Source organism: Xyrauchen texanus, chromosome 20 (genome assembly GCF_025860055.1).
Source record: "Xyrauchen texanus isolate HMW12.3.18 chromosome 20, RBS_HiC_50CHRs, whole genome shotgun sequence".
Taxonomy (NCBI): Eukaryota; Metazoa; Chordata; class Actinopteri; order Cypriniformes; family Catostomidae; genus Xyrauchen; species Xyrauchen texanus.
The window spans coordinates 3,353,874-3,371,508 of NC_068295.1; the positions used below are offsets into that span (position 1 = coordinate 3,353,874).

Here is a 17,635-nt window from a genome sequence, read left to right on the forward strand (position 1 = left end):
ATGGGCAGGTACCCAGCAAAAATAAATATTACAATTCTGTGCCTCCAGAGCTGACAATTTGGTTAAAATATTAACAAGGGCTGAGTGGTCATATTTGAGTGATGCAAGAGCTTGAAGGCATGGTTTTGAATCTGTTATTATTTAGAAATGTCTCTGTCGTGAGGTCTTAATGTGATCTAGTGCTAGAATAATAGCACTGGCCTCTGCTGTAAAAATGTAACACTGATTGGGGATCCTTATTCCTCTTTTTTGGTGATTGATCACATATGCAGCCGACACATGATCTCCAGACTTTGATCCATCTGTATACACTGGCAGCCAAAAGTTTGGAATAATGTACAGATTTTGCTGTTTCGGAAGGAAATTGGTACTTTAATTCAACAAAGTGGCATTCAACTGATGCATAGTCAGGACATTACGGATGTAAAAAAAAACAGCACAATCACTATTTGAAAAAGTTTTTTTTTATTTTTACTTTTTATCCCCTTTTCTCCCAATTTGGAATGCCATTTCCAACTACTTAGTAGGTCCTCCTGGTGGCACGGTTACTCACCTCAATCCGGGTGTTGGAGGGCAAGTCTCAGTTGCCTCCGCTTCTGAGATCGTCACTCTGTGCATTTTATCACGTGGCATGTTGTGCACAACACGCGAAGACTCATAGAATGTGGAGGCTCATGCTACTCTCCACGATCCACGCACAACATACCACACGCCCCATTGAGAGCGAGAACCAAATAATCGCAAACACGAGGAGGTTACTCCATGTGACCTTACCCTCCCTAGCAACAGGGCTAATTTGGTTGCTTAGGAGACCTTGCTGTAGTCACTTAGCACACCCTGGATTCGAACTCACGACTCCAGGAGTGATAGTCAGCGTCTTTACTCGCTTAGATACCAAGGCCGAAAAAAGTCATTTTTGATTAAATCTAAATAGGCCCATTTTAGCCATCACTCAAACACCTTATCCTTGAGTTATCATGCTAAATTGCCAATTTGGTACTAGAAAATCACTTCAAAATATATTTGGTTCCTTAAATGAAGCTTAACATTGTCTTTGTGTTTGTTTTTGAGTTGCCACAGTATGCAATAGACTGGCATGTCTTAAGGTCAATATTAGGTCAAAAATGTCAAAAAAAGAATCAGCTTTCTCTAGAAACTCATCAGTCAAACGTAGTTTTGAGGAATGAAGGCTATACAATGCTTGAAATTGCACAAAAAAGAAGAGATTTCATACAAAGGTGTCACTACAGTCTTCAAAGACAAAGCACAACTGTCTCTAACAAGGACAGAAAGAGACGTGGAAGACCAGATGTACAACTAAACAAGAGGATAAGTACATCAGAGTCTCTAGTTTGAGAAATAGACGCCTCACATGTCCTCCGCTGACAGCTTCATTGAATTCTACCTGCTAAACACCAGTTTCATGTACAACAGTAAAGAGAAGACTCAGGAGGACTTATGGGGAGAATTGCAAAGAAAAAGACACTTTTGAACCAGAAAAACAAAAAGAAAAGGTTCGAGTGGGCAAAGAAACACAGACATTGGACAACAGATAATTGGAAAAGAGTGTTACGGATCTTAACCGCATTGAGCTTTTGTGGGATCAGCTAGACTGTAAGGTGTACATGGAGGATTTTTTGATGAGAACTCTTTGAACTATTATTTTAGAATTTCTGTACATTATTTTTTTTCAAATTGTTCTAGTAATTTTTCACATTATTAACTTTTCCCCAAACACGAATTTTCCGTTTTATGACAAGCTTCGCCAACACGGAATCTTCCGTGTGTTTTAGGTGTTATACGAGGAAGATTCACCCATGTTTTGAAAGAGTACTAACCTTTGATCAAAGAACAGACTGCATCGTCTCAAACATGAAGAAGTGGAGTATTGAGAAGCTCAAATATCAGACATAAACATGCCTTTTCTCAGCTTTTGTCTGAAATGTTGTTTTGACAAACCTACTCTGTTCAAGTGCAATACAAAAGAACACATGAAGATAAAGTAAAATAGTTTTTTGCCTAAAGTAGAGGCCCAGATCTTTATTTTGATATATGGCATCTTCATATATTCATGGAAGAAAATATTCTGTAGCCATTAAAGTTTAGCTAAAATCGTCCAAAACTTGTAGTGGCTGGCAACTTTTTTTAAAAAACGCTGGCGGGGAAAGAGTTAATGTTCTGACTATACATTGTGATCAGCTGAATGACACTTTGGTGAATAAAAGTACCAATTTCTTTCCATAAGAGCAAAATCTGTTCATTATTCCAAACTTTTGGCCGCCAGTGTATATAGGTGTGTTTGTAATGGAAACATCTCTTTGATATCCAGAAGTTGTTGAAGGTATTCAATCAGATGGGTTTCAGATTTTTGTTTCTTGTTAAATCCAGGATTATTTTCAGGTTGTTTTTAGATTCCAGGGTGATATTGCAGAAGTATGTCTGTTCCAGTATGATTAAGTCAACTTTTATGTTTTCTAGATGAGATAGTCCAAACATGATCTGATCAGCGTTCTGTAAAGGTTCTCTGCTCCCCACTTAGGCTTGTCTTTGCTAAAACCTTTCAAATATCCATGGCTTTAAAACATTTATGTTTTAAAATCTTTATCTGAGGGATAAAAGACAATTTATTGTCAAAGGTTATTCCAAGGAATCTGGTCTCCTTGACAAGTTTGATAGGATCATTATCCTTAGATAGCTCTTGGTCATGATGGATAGAGCGTAACTGGCAGAAATGCATACAGACGGTTTTACTCTGAGAACTTAAACCTGTTGGACACAGACCAGGCCTGAACCTTATTAATTGTCAGCTGGATTTTCCATTCAATACTGTTCAAGAAGTTGCCTCTGAAGCAAATGTCGTCTACATAAAGACTGCAATGAATATTTGATCCGATGACTTTTGCGACGCTGTTTATTTTGACAATAAAAAGGGTCACTGGGAAGATGCTTCCTTGAGATACTCCTAACTCTGGTCTGTTAGCCCTTTTCCACCGAAAATGCGATGGTTCACCGCTGGTTCCTGGCTGTGGCAAGCCTATCGTAAACCGACCATGCTTTTCCACTGACCTGAGAGGCGAACGGTGACATAATGAGTTATTGTCTCCTACATGGCACTTTCACATGACTACCTCAAACATAAACAAACATGGCGCATCAGTGTTCTTACCCAGCTTGATTTTGAGGGCATAATAAAACATACAGATTAATGAAATCCATCGTTATTACATTGCTCAACAAAATTATCAGAGATGACATCTACACTAAAGACGACAGGTAAATGTAATGACATTATATTGTATGCTATGGCTTAACTTGCTAAGTTCTGTAAACTGTTTCAGTGGAATCATTATTAACATTGGTGTAACAGATGGTTGTATTTGGAATTTTGCCATAGCATATAATATACCTGATTGAGAATCCCACCGTTTTACTTAACAGATAGAAGCGATCTTCCAAACTTATTGAGCAGCTGGTCAAATATCCCCTTACAGAACAAAACAATGCACAAACTAAGAGATCAACAGAGTAAGAAAAGCTAACAAAGTTGGCAAATATAACAACTTACTGAGATCAGCTGTAGAGGACACGGTGACTCACTGTTTATCACAAGCACTACTGGCTGAATTCAATGCCCTGGTTAGTTCGTTGGATGGTCAGTGTCCGAGTCCAAAACATTGTTGCTCCATTCACTGTCGCTTTTGCTTATGTCCTGATTAAAGGTGGCGTGCATAGTGGTAGCGTAGTGGCTAAAGCACAGGGCTGTTAATCAGAAGGTCACAGGTTCTAACCCCATGGCCACCACCATTGTGTCCTTGAGCAAGGCACTTAACTCCAGGTTGCTCCGGGGGGATTGTCCCTGTAATAAGGAACACTGTAAGTCGCTTTGGATAAAAGCGTCTGCCAAATGCATAAATGTAAATGTGCATCATTTCCTGCTGTATCTTCATTCTCGTAGAGTATTTTTTTCCTTTGCGATCTCTCTTGTTTATCTCTGATCTTTGTAAACGCCATATCGCAAGTAGAGCACTCGTTTCGTCGTGTTCCATGGATGCTTTTGATGTCTGAAAATGTTGTGAGTTTTTATTGTTGTTATAGAGCGAAGTACACCTTGGTGCCGACGGTAGCTACTGTTGTTTACCATGGCGATGAAGGAACATTATCCCGCCCTCCATCCCCTGACGTTATCGGGTTCCTGCGTAGAGATGAGCAATATTTAGGGGCCGGTGCGGAACCAGGTTTTCCTCCTCGGAATGGCCTTTTCTATGCAGAACAGTTCAAGAATTCGCACCAGCCCAGGAACCCGCACCTGAACTATGTTGGTGGAAAAGGGCTTTGTGTGAGCCCAATAGGGTATTACCTACCCTGATTTTAAAATGTCTATTTGATAAAAAGTTGATAATAAAAATGGGTAGATGTCCTATAAAACCGTCAATGTAGATCCTTTAAAATACCATACTTCCAGGTTGTGTCGTAAGCTTTCTCCAAGTCAAAGAAGACAGCAACAGTATGTTCTTTTCTGTTAAAAGCATCATGTATATAACTTTCAAGACTGATGAGGTGATCTATAGTGTTGAGTGTTGTATAATGTTGAGACTCCAACACCTCCAGTTTTACATAAACAACTTGTCAGGGCTATAGGCGGGTAGTTGGAAGGTTCATTATGATCCTTTCCTGGCCTTGGAATAGGAATCATTTCTAATTCTTTCCAAGGATATGGAACATTCCCTGATTTCCAGATGGAGTTAAAATGTTTACAAATAAGGACAGGATAGTGTGGGGCAAATAAAAAAAAACTTGATAGTGACTATTGTCCGGTCCAGTTGCAGTATTATGTAATCGGTTTATGGCGCTCAATAGCTCTTCTGAAAGGTTGGTTTTAAGGTTCCATATTACTGGATGAAAAGTTAACATCTTTCCTTTCTTCCAGTGCCTAAATTGTTTGAAAGGGAGGAAGGCATTTCTCAATAGTAGAGTTCTTTTCAAAGGGTTTTGCCTAGGATAATTGCAATTTCTTGTGTTGTAGTTGAGACTGAGTCTTGATGTTAAATATGTTGAATTTGAGGTCCACTGTTCTTGCCAATCATTCTACAACCCTGTTTCATTGGAGCTTTTGATGTCAAATTGGAAACAAATTGTCTCCAACTTTGTCTCGTCGCCTCATTAATTACTCTCCGTGCTTGTGCTCTATTCATTTTTACTTTGATGAGGTTTTCCATTGTTGGACTTCTGAAGAATCTTCTTTCAGCTTTCTTATACTCTTTTATAGCCTTTTTGCAGTTATCGTTGAACCATGGCAATCATTTGCATTTTGTATTTGTTGATGTTTTTGGAATGGTATTGTTTGCTATGGAGATTCAAATGCTGGTAACATTTTTAAAAGGTTCTGGATCATCCTCAGGAACTGCATTGAACCTTTCATAGGATGAGGTTTGAAAATGGTACCAGTTGGCTTTAAGTTGCCAACTCTGTATGCATTTACATTTATTTTTATCCAAAGCGACTTACAGTGCCCTTATTACAGGGACAATCCCCCTGGAGCAACCAGGAGTTAAGTGCCTTGCTCAAGGACACAATGGTGGTGACTATGGGGATCAAACCGGCAACCTTCTGCTTACCGGTTCTGTGCTTTAGCCCACTATGCCACCACCACCATGATACTTCTCTTCGTCCTTTCAAGGTCAAGATTAGTGGAAAAGTGTCACTTCCACAGAGGTCATTCCACACTATCCATGAGAGATCTAGTAGTAGATCAGGCTGGCAGATGGTGAGGTCAAACTTTTGCTAGGAACAATGTCCAATGTTCAAGCCAAGTTTCAGAATGCAGAATACAGCTAGAGGTTAAAACAAACACTGCCACATTGTGTATGGCATTAGAAGCCACTTAACTTTGGTAAACAAATCATAGTCCAATCATGTCGCACAAGTCAAGCACTTTGAAGTGTGGTAAACAAAAAGCACAGAGACACAAACAAAGCGTGTCTTACAAAAACTACTGAAATTCACCATCCTGCACATTCCAAAAGACAAAATCAAACATGCTGCATTATTTAATATGACTCCTAAATAAGGGGGAAACGCATTTGCATTGTTCTACGGCCAATAAAATGCTTGTTTTAAAACAGTTTAAAGCGGCTGTTAGTACCTGTAATTTAACAGAATTGCAAAAAAGACCAAACAGGTATTTTTGTCCAAAGAGGAGATCCATTTGTCATTGAATAATGTCTCTTAATACGCTACAGTCAGTTGTTGATCACAATAAACAAAAAATAAACCTTTAATTGAAATCAGGCATAGCCACTCGAGTCTCTCTCGTTAATATGCGCTCATTTACAGATGCTTTTTATAGAAATGCTGTCTTTCTTAAAGAAACGGTACCGGTTTTTAACATGTTCAACAAATAAGTAAATACCTGTAAATAGAACACGTTATGTTATTAAACAATAAACATGAAGCAAAAAATAATATATGCAATATATCATCACATTTATTGATTAAATACATAGATTTTATATTTTTAAAAGCAAAAATGTGACTAAATTGAATAAATAATGTGTAAAATGAATGTACCTAGTTAGAAGGTCCCCTGTATAATTAACAGGGGGAGAATTTAGACCGATATATCGGTTTTATAGATTAGGCTAATCGGTACCGATAGTTGAGTTTTGGAACAATTGGTTATCTGCTAAAATCTATGCCGATTATCATTCTTATTCCTTCATGTTCCTCTGATAATTACGTTTTTTAAATTGAAGCGAGGGCATGCAAAGAAAACATTTGACTATATGGAAATGTCCCTCGTAAGCACATACATCAGGACTCCAACTTCATATATTGTGATTAATAATAATAGATAGGCTATAAAAAGATTTATTTGTTAAATATAAAAAATAAAGCATTGCAATGGAGCATTTCAAAATAAGAGTCTCTGGTGTGTTTCAGGCTTGTTTTGTGTTCAAATTTCTACATTATACATCCAATCTTCAGATTTTCTGATTATTATTGAGAGTTTGGCTGGAAAATAAACTACATCTGGTATTTTATTCATTTTGTACTCTGGCCTTTATGTCTGTGCTGATTAAGAAAACGATGTAACATTCTATTAACGATTTTAAAATCTACTCTCGTTAATATGCGCTCAACCAAAACACTTCTGCAAGATGCTCTCTGAACTGCCGCTATTCTTAAAGAGACAGTACGTGTTTTACAAATGAATGTAAATACTTGTAATGGTAGAAAATGATGGATGTAAACAATAAAATGTGTGAAAATATATGTAGGCTATGAAATATGTGCAATTTCAAGACATCATATTAACTGATGAAATATATAGATATGTCAACTTTCTAAAAGCAAAAATGGGACCAAAACTATGACAAAACTATTAAAATAAAATCTGTAAAATACTTATTTTCATAATGTACCTAGTTAGAAGGCCCTTTGTATAATTAACAATATTAGCGGAGAGAAAATGTATTTCATAAGTAAGCAATGTGGACATAAATTAAATATAGGCTACTCATATGAATTTGGACAAAACAACAGATAGTCTTACCACAAAAGCCACTGGCAGAAAGTCGACTTTATAGAGTTTTTCGATTGGCAAAAAATAATAATTCTTTGCGATGATACTTGTGTCTTATCCAAATGACAACTGCTACACAAGTTACAAGCTACAGTTCAAATAAACAAACAAACCTGTTCTGATGTCAGCTAGCAGCTGGCAGTTGCAACTGTGGTCAATAAGCTAGTATAATAAAGCATGTCAACATGAAACCAAATGGTGACTGACTGAACAATAAACTAGACTTTTACATTATCTGAAGAACATGCGATTGGTATTTGCCCATGCAAAACATGTTGCCATGCTGCGAAGATGTTTTGGGCGTTTGCCAGGGCATCGTTATTCCATTGCTATGTTCTGGAGGGTTGTTTACTGGTTCAAGTCCAAGAGTTAACCCGCAAGTCTCCATTATATTACAGTCTCTAAATATGGAGTGTTCCCTTCTTCAGTTTAAGTCTAAAGGGTTTCATACCAATAATAAACTCGGAAAGACCATTTTACAAGGAAGAACATTTACCAATATTTACTGAATCAGGGATGCACAACTCTGAATGCAAGGAAAGCACACAGCAGATGGCCTCTACTAATCCATTTCATTATGTGTCCATTTCGTCTTTTCTGAGTAAACATGAAATAGTCTTGTAAAATCACCTGAGGGTAATAACAGCAATTAATGGTTGTCTTGGCATACTTTCGGCAAGATAAACACATCCCAAGATCGTCCTACATCCAGCAGATTAGACATGATGATGAGATTTCATTGTTTGAAAAACACTGTCCAACAAAATGTGATCAATCGCTTTGTATTCTGTCAGATTGGGACTAAATTGGAAAGTCTTGCAAATAAGACTGTGTGAATCAAATTTCCATTTCTAAATCACTAAATCTGTTGTTCTCGAGCGATTTTGCTTCAAGACCCAGATTTTACATTGGGCATCAAGTGGTAACCCAACACACCACCAAAATGTCATTATGTCAAAATGTCACAATGCATTATATTGTGGGTGGCACAAACCATGTTTATCCTCATTGCAAGTGAAACCACATTTATTTATTTATCTTTCATCATTCTCTTAAAATACTTGTCTGTCTTGTGTTCAACAGATCCCATCCATGTTCAAGCGAAGATACTTATTGTTAAAACAACCGAATAGCTTTTGTTAGTCTCTCCAGCAGTTTCTGGGTGGCGCAAAGAAAATCTAATGGGGAAATGCTCCCCCAAGCCCCCCAATAGACCCAGCCATGAAATGGTTCATCACTACTAAACATTATTTTCCAAGTTTACATTAAACACAGCTTCTTCATTTGAAGTAAATTTACCTAAGCAGCTGTCCACCTGTTAACAGATGTTATTGTTAAGCACAGACTCCACAACTATACTGAATTTCCTTTCATTATGGTATGTATGCGTTTTGGAGCTAAAAGTAAGATAAACATCCTTCTACAGTCACCATGCCATTTAAACCAAGCGATGGGAAGACAAATGTATCGTTTCTCCCAGGGGAATGCAAGGCAACATAGAGGAAGCTTAAACACATCAATCACAATGACAATATACAAATTCCATATATAAACAAACAGTCTACAGCAACTCTGTTTACAACAGTCACATGACATTGGCATAATGTTGTTGAGATGTGGTCTTTACAAATTGCCACATATACCCCAAACTGCCAGAACTGTTAACAAAAACATTCTGTTACGATTTAAGAAAAACATAAATGCAAATTTGAGTCTGTGAAATGTGAACGCATCCCAGATGTTTTTTATTTTGCCAGAGTAAAAAAAGAAGTGTTTTTCTAATTTTCCCCATGTTTTCTCCCCAAGATAATGACTTTGCATTTGCACAACGATCTCCAGCTATGAAGAAAACCACTTATTTAACCTTGACAGAGACAAGTCTGTGTAACTTGTCAAACGTGCAATTATCTGACCATAATCTGATATGCATTCTCTGTTCAGTAGAGAGGAAATCTACCTATATCGATGCAGCAGAAAGTATCTCTCTCTCTCTCTCTCTCTCTCTCTCTCTCTCTCTCTCTCTCTCATATATATATATATAAGTATGTGAACCCTTTGGAATTAACTGCATTTATGTTTAAATCTAGTTTGATCATCTGCTTTAACTAATAACTCACACATTATTGTAGTGGTGTTTTACATATTGAACACATCACTCAAACATTCCTCAGAGTAGTTTGGAAAAAGTATGTGAACCACCAGGCCAATGACATCAACAAAAGCTAATTAGAGTCAGGAATTGGCAAACCTGGCATCCAATTAATGAAACGAGACTGGGGGTGTGAGTTCGAGCTACCTGGACTTATAAAAAGCACCCAAACATTTTGAGTTTGCCATTCACAAGCATTTGCTGATGTGGACTATTCTTCTTATAAAAAAAATAAAAAATAAACAAAACAGATCTCAAAAGACCTACGATAAAGAACTGTTGCTTTGAGTGAAGCTGGAAAGATATCTCAAAGAGTTTAGATATTCATCTGTCCACAGTTAGATAAACTGTATATAAATGGAGATGATTTAGTACTGTAGCTACTCTCACTAGAAGTGGCCGTCCAGCCAAGATCACTCAAAGGGCACACCGCAGAATGCTCAATGAGGTCAAAAAGAATGTATAATAAACCCTAGAATGATCACTAAAGACTTGAAAGAATCATTGGAACTGGTTAACATCTCTGTTTGTGAGTCTAATATACGGAAAACATTAAACAGGCATGGTGTCCATGGCAGGAGACCACGAAGGAAGCCGCTGCTTTCCAACAACAACATTGCTGCATGCCTGAAGTTTGCCAAAGACCTTGACACTCAACAACACTACTGGGAAAATGTTTTGTGGACTGATGAAACTAAGGTTGAATTGTTTGGGAAGAACACTCAGAACTACGCATGGTGTAAATAGGGCACCACATACCAACATGAAAAAATCATCCCAACGGTGAAGTGCGGTGGAGGGAGCATCATGATTTGGGGCTGCTTTACTGCTTCGGGGCCTTGATCGCTTGCCATCATCGAGGGGAAAAATGAATTCCCAAGTTTATCAAGATATCCTACTGGATAATGTCAGGGTGTCTGTGCGCCAGCTGAAGTTCAGTATGAGTTGAGTGATGCACCAGGACAATGACTCTAAATATCAAAGTAAATACACTATGGAATGGCTTCAAAAAAAGAAAATCCACATTTTGGAGTGTCCCAGTCAGAGCCAAGACCTTAACCCAATAGAGATGCTGTGGAATGACCCCAAGAGAGCCGTTCACACCAGACATCCTGAGAATATGTCTGAGCTGAAGCAGTTCTGTAAGGAAGAATTGAAGTTCCTTTTGATGCATATAATTAATTTTGCACAAATAAATATCCTAGTGCACTGGTTTGTTGCTGCACAGTCTACAACCAACAGTAATCATTAAAGATAATTCAGTTTTAACCCAAAGTGAACACTTAAATATCTGGTGTAATTTACAAACTGGATATGCATGAGCCTAACTGTTCTACCTGTCTAAGGAAGGATGGCTATTTCATTTTAGAACAAGTTCAATTTTTAATCCAGCCTTGCAAAGACTGTAAATCTGTATGTTATGTTGTAAATCTGTCAAAGATAGTGCAGATGGCTTTATAGACATTTGACAATACCACCATCATTTAACTTGACAAACAGAAGCCCTCTAGTGGTTATGATGACAACCTGTTTCTTAAAAGAAAACTCTACTTTATTTTTACTGCAGTTATTTATTTTGTGTCATTTAAAGCACAAAAGTACATAAAACTTCCATAGGTTAAAACAGCCTATAGGAAAGAAAGCAATAGTGCAACTCACCTGAATTTATCCTCAGCATTGTTTTAAGGACGCACACATTAAACAATGTTGAAAATATTTACTATCTACCAAACAGTACGGGTGTGAATTAAAAACTAGTATACTGCCTACATAGGCAGCATTATTGCTCATTATAAGCGTCTGAAATATCTAAAAACCTGCTGCACGCGACCAGCTTTACGATGCCCATAGATGCTGTCTAGGTAGGCAGCTAGCTAGATTTTGAGACAAAGGCAGTGTTAATGTGACCAAACCTGGAGCACCTTTATTAAACTAAAATAAACTAAATCATTGCCTTTTGATTTGCAACCATGAATCGTTTAATTAACTAAAACACTGCAGCAACTCCTCCTGTCAGTGTGCACTAATGAGTGCTAAACGCAAAAAGTGAGCAAAGATGCCCTTACCTTCAGCAGAAGTTTCAGAAATTCCCATAATGTAACAATGTAGTCACTCCTTTTAAATGGACAGTCAGTGAATGATGGTATTCCATAAAAAAGCACATACTTTGATTCTCCCGGCAGCTGGAGTCTTTCTCCTCCACTCACTCCACATCCAACTACTGGCGTCTGTTCTGCTGACATGAAGCCGGTGTTTGGCTCCTCCCACCGCAGCTGATGATTGGTCGATCTGCTGCCAAGCCCCGCCCATACACTTGTTCACAGGGACGGCATGCATTTATAAACAGCCGTAAAAATACATGGAAGCTTTACATGTATCTTCATTGTTTTCGCACCAAGTCATATAAGCTGAGAGTATGGTGCTTTATTTTGTTATATTTAAGTGTGAAATATTGTCGCTGTTGGAAATTAGTTTAAAAACAACTACGATGCGAATATGGAGTAACAGTGGCCCCAACTGGAGGACAGTAAAAGTCAAGTTCTTTATTGTCATTGTACAGGTACAAAGAAATTATGTTTGTCTTTCACAGGGTGTTGCAACAAATTAAATAGAGAGGTAAAGATACGAATAAAAAGTATATATAGCATACAACAAATGTAAAAATTAAATGTATATTTATTTAATGTAAATTAAAAGTAATATGTAAAGAAGTAGGAAATGTTTAAAAGTAATAAGAAATATACATAGATAAATAAAAATATCTGAGCCAAATAAGAAATAAACAAAGATACAGCAAAATAATAATAAATAATAATGAAATTAAATAGAGGGATAAAGATACGAATAAAAATTATATGAAGTATACAAAAATAAGTAAATAATTAAAGGTATTTAAGGTTTAAATTAGAAGTATATATGTAAAGAATAAATAAATAAATAGGTAAATAAGATATATCTGAGCCAAATTAGAAATAAACAAATGCACAGCATAATAATAATGATAATAATAAATAAATAATACAATTAAATAGAGGGATAAATATGAGAATAAAAAGTATGTAAAGAAAACAAAAATAATTGAGAATAAAAAGTAAATAAGGTTTACATTAGAAGTAGCATATGTGTAAAGATGCAGAAATATTCAAACGTAATAAGAAATATACATAGATAAATAAGAACTATTTGAGGTCAATAAAACATATACAAAGTTACATAAAATTAATAACAATAAATAAGAATGAAGAACGTATTGTGCTTGTATGAAAATGTTTCTTAATTCACTTGAAGCAACATTAAATTAACATGATTAATCATATAATCAGGCTATGTATTTAATAACAAAACAATATGTTTTAAATAATAGTCAGAATTATACTTCCAGTACATTTTATTCAATATATAATCATTTTCAATATTTTGATAATAATTATTAAGTGAATATAATGATGATAACATAAACAACATCTAGAGAAATGTTACATTAATTGTCTACAGTGATCAACAGTCTACAAAGTCTTCGTGGTTTAATAGACCCCTTTTCAGTTGGTAAACATTGTGACGTGTTTTGTGGGCGGAGCTTAGGTGGCGGCAGAACGAAGACTCTGACCACTTCACTAACCGTAGGTTCACACCAGAAGCGGCGAGAGTGTCAAAATTCGCTCTGGCTGCCCTGCCTTCAACGCTCGAAGACGCTCGTGAACGCTCTGACGTAGTTGAAATAGGCGGCAACCTTTGTTCAGAATGCTTTGTTTTGTGAACTATATTTAAATGGGACGCAATTTAAACAACCAGACATGTCGACCATTTACTTTTTGCCGACCTATCACAAGTAGCGTATATCCTCATGAACTCTTTAAAATGTGAAAATAAGAAATCGATCGATGGCAGAAAGTAATTAAAATGATAGTTGTTTGTTATCAAAATAAAATACATTTGTAATAACTGTGGTCTTGGTTGTTTTATATCCCTGTAAGCAAACAGGGACAGATCATATATTACTGGGAAACCCACCACGGCAATAATTAGTTTCTCCTCCATTTTATCTTCGGAACTAATGTTTGGTGGGAACCAAAGTTTACACTGTTGTGTTCTCTAGACTTCGCTAGAGCGGAGCACTTCTATACTCCAATAGGTTGCCGCCGCACCGTGTCAAAGCTCATTACCATAATGTTGACTGCACTTGAACTTCCATCTGACGCCCACGCCACCCAAGACTCGCCGCGCCGCTTCTCGCCGCCGATAGACGCTGGCTGTCATTGAAAATGAATGACTTTCGGTCGATTTGACGCTCTCGCCGCCTCTGGTGTGAACGCACGGTAACGCTAGCTAGCAAGTTTTGTTAGCTTGTTTTTTTTAACAACGACTGGAGAAAATCTGATTTTATCTGAATATGTAAGGTCACTCACTGTCCGGGACCGCGATTGTTATTTAAAAAGTTCACTTTAATGGACGGAACCAGACTGGCCGTCCCGTACACGTTCACTCAATGGATGGACGATCTGACAGGGTTACCTTCGGTTGAGTGGCCTGAGATGACTTACCACCATTTGCTACATGTAAATTTAGAATGACATTACAATTTTGAACTTTCTGTATTTGATTATTCTTTCTTAAAAGGGTTCTTCAAAATTCTAGTCAATCAATGTCACCCATGCACGAAAATTTCTTCACGTGGCAATATTTTGGATCCCGCAGTAGCTGTCCGATTCGTAGATTTCCCAACGCTGCTCATATACCGCAAAAAAAAAAGAGGACTTCTAAATCAGGATCTAAATCAGGATATGCTGATCTCTTCGTATCACCTGAGGCTTTATCTCAACTGAATGATGGAGACAATCCAAAGTATTCATTCCACAAAGGCAAATCATGCCAGTTTAAAATCAACTTGGATTCTCTCCTCACCCATTTGTCAAACATCCCTCTCTATGCCATGGCATTGGATGTAAAAGATGAGGTACCCAAACTTTTAGGGGGCTCATTGGTGTCTCTTGCCAAAGCAATGGAGAGAATTAAGATGTATGTTTGACAACATAGTATTGGCACGCCAACTGCATATGGAGCGAGATTGGTTGCCCCACTTTGCAGTCTAATGGGTAACAACATAGGTGTTGTAGCTCTGGCGTATGAGATCGTAAATCTAGGAGCAAATGTAACTCCCCATATCCCAGATTATAGAGTCTATGAAGTCAGTGTGACCCATGAAAAAGAAAGTACTGAAAACACGAGAACTCTGCAGTTCATATTCTCTCTCAACAAGTCGGTGTTGATGTGACAACCTGCAGATACAGTCAATTTGGAAGCAAAACAGCCAGGTGTTGCATCATTTACTGAAACTGAACAGGCAAAATAGAAAGCCAGATGGTCTGAAGTGGCTTTTGGTCACGATACGCATGCATTCTGCCCTCCGCCGCTGCTTTACAACTCAACTGTTAGGAACCAACATGAGGTTTCATCTGAATGGAAGGCAGGATGATTAATGTGGAAATGGAAAGACACAACATAAAGAACCTGGCCTAGCTCCACTTGACAGTGTTGTTTGACAGTTACCCCTGCTGAATTCATTACTTATCGAACTATCGCCGCTTAATGGCCAGACATCAGATCAGCAACCCTTATGGTGCATTCACATACAACGCGAAGCGAGCGTTTCGCACGTGGAGCCGTGCGGCACGAATGATGCGAATGGAACGACTCAAGTGAAAAATTTGCATGACGCGTTGTCGAGAAAGCCTTTCAGCATTGAGATTGTCCAGATGTTACTGACGTAGTAGCAGAAGAAATCTGGAAAAATGGATGAACACATTGTTGTAGCGGTGTGTGGGCACCCGGAATTGTGTGACACAACGTCATACATGTACAGAGACCGGACTAAAAAAGACATCGCTTGGAGGAAAGTGAGCGAGGAAGTTGGACTACCTGGTAAGTTCTGAAAATATGCGCGTCTACTTGATTCCAGATATTGGTTGTACTTTACTATGGACCAAGTCGTAGAAGCCCCTCCTCCTGTCCTTTCCGGAAGAGAAGTGAGAATACTCGCGGGTTCGCTTTACTTGCGCGAATTCGAGTTTAAACACAAATGTATAATCCAGTGGTCAAACTCGCACAAGCAATGCAAGGCGAAAATTTTCTGCTGAAAATGTATGTGAACGCAGTCATTTTATGGTGCGTTCACATACAACGCGAAGTGAGTGTTTCGCGCAGCGCGATTACATATAAAGTCAAAGATGCAAATAGATGCAAATTCGCACCATTATGGTGCATTCACATTCAACGCAAAGAAAATGTTAGCCTTGCATTGCTCGCGCGAGTTTGACCGCTGGATTATAAATTTGTGTTTAAACTTGCGAACCCGCGTTGTATGTGAACGCATCATAATCGGTTCATCCCAACCTGGCCTGGTTGTACACATCAGCCCTAGAGGCAAAACCCAAATCTGAGCATCACAAAACTTCCTCACAGACTCCTACATATAGACTTTGTCAGTCGAAGGTAAAAGGGTGCATAAAATCAGCCATGGCTCCATCAGAAAAGAGGGTAAGTGGCCACCGAAGAGCTTAACACACACTTTTTGTCTACAGGCTAAAGCAGGTGAAACCAGGTGAAACAAAATGTCCAACCACGTCTTCAGACCTCTGCTCTCAGTCTGTCTTCAGATGACCGTAATGATGGGTCTATGCCAGTGTCCTCTGGACAATGTCTCTGAATGTCAACAGAGGCCTGAGACCACGAAGACTCCATATGTCCAGAGGACATTTGACAGTAACCGTGCTGATGAAGGCAGGAGACTTAATCGGGTGTCTGTGGACTCAGTTTTACCAGCTAATAACTCTGTGCTGATGACCATTTCATCGTCTGATCAAACTGATCGAAATGAACTGGGTTCTCTGGGATTGGACAAAAATTAGCATCACATTTCCGAACTGGTGATCAACAAACTTCCAGGATACTCTATACACTGTGACTGTGATTAGACAATTAGTTGACATATTTAAAATCTTTGTAAAGTCAGAAAATATATTTTGTTTTTAAAGCCAGATGTACATTTCAAATGTTTATAATGATACTGACCAGAATTTGTTTTTGTGTTGTATACTGCATGTACTGGATATGATATGGCTTGAAATGTCAAGTTCAAACTAAGTATACAAAAATAAAAACAAATCTCATCCAATAATAATAATAATTTCACCATTTATGAAAACAAACTATGTGAAAACAAGATTTTACAAAATTCAACAGTTCAATCACAGAAGTGAACCCTCTTATAAATGAGTACAAGTAATTCACATGACTCCAGTCAATCAATTAATGTCTTCGTAAACAAATCGATAGGTTTGTGTAAAAAATACATCGATATTTAAATGCTTTTAATCTTAAATCGTTGCTTCCGCCCACCGCTTAATTGCTGTTTGAAATGATTTAACCCTCGCATGACCCTCTGTTGTATACAAAGCATGCAGTTCCGACTTCTCGCATGAATGCGCCATTGCGATTACGTCGCGTGACGCGGCGACTGCTGGCAGAAAGCTTTTTCTCCCTAATTTGGAATTCCCAATGTAGTCCTCGTGGTGGCGTAGTGACTCTCAGTTGCCTCCGCATCTGAGTCAGTCAACCCACGCATCTTATCACGTTGTTGGTTGAGTGCGTTACCGTGGAGACATGGCGCGTGTTGAGGCTTCACGCCATCCACCGTGGCATCCACGCACAACTCACCATGTGCACCACAGAGAGCGAAAACCACATTATAGCGACCACGAGGAGTTTACCCCATGTGACTCTACCATCCCTAGCAACCGGGCCAATTTGGTTGCTTAGAAGACCTGGCTGGAGTCACTCAGCACACCCTGGATTTGAACTCGTGAACTCTAGGGGTGGTAGTCAGCGTCTTTACTCGCTGAGATACC

The 17,635-nt window shown here is 38.2% G+C and overlaps 1 protein-coding gene across 3 annotated transcripts in view; it reads right to left on the reverse strand.

The window, feature by feature from the left end:
• Positions 1 to 11,934, reverse strand: part of LOC127660429 (signal-induced proliferation-associated 1-like protein 2) — a 212,756-nt gene extending 200,822 nt beyond the window's left edge. For all 3 annotated transcript variants that reach the window (XM_052150646.1, XM_052150647.1, XM_052150645.1), the window contains exon 1: positions 11,798 to 11,934. The gene's annotated coding sequence lies outside the window, so the exon portion shown is untranslated. The remainder of the gene's footprint in view (positions 1 to 11,797) is intronic.
• Positions 11,935 to 17,635: the final 5,701 nt, after the last annotated feature.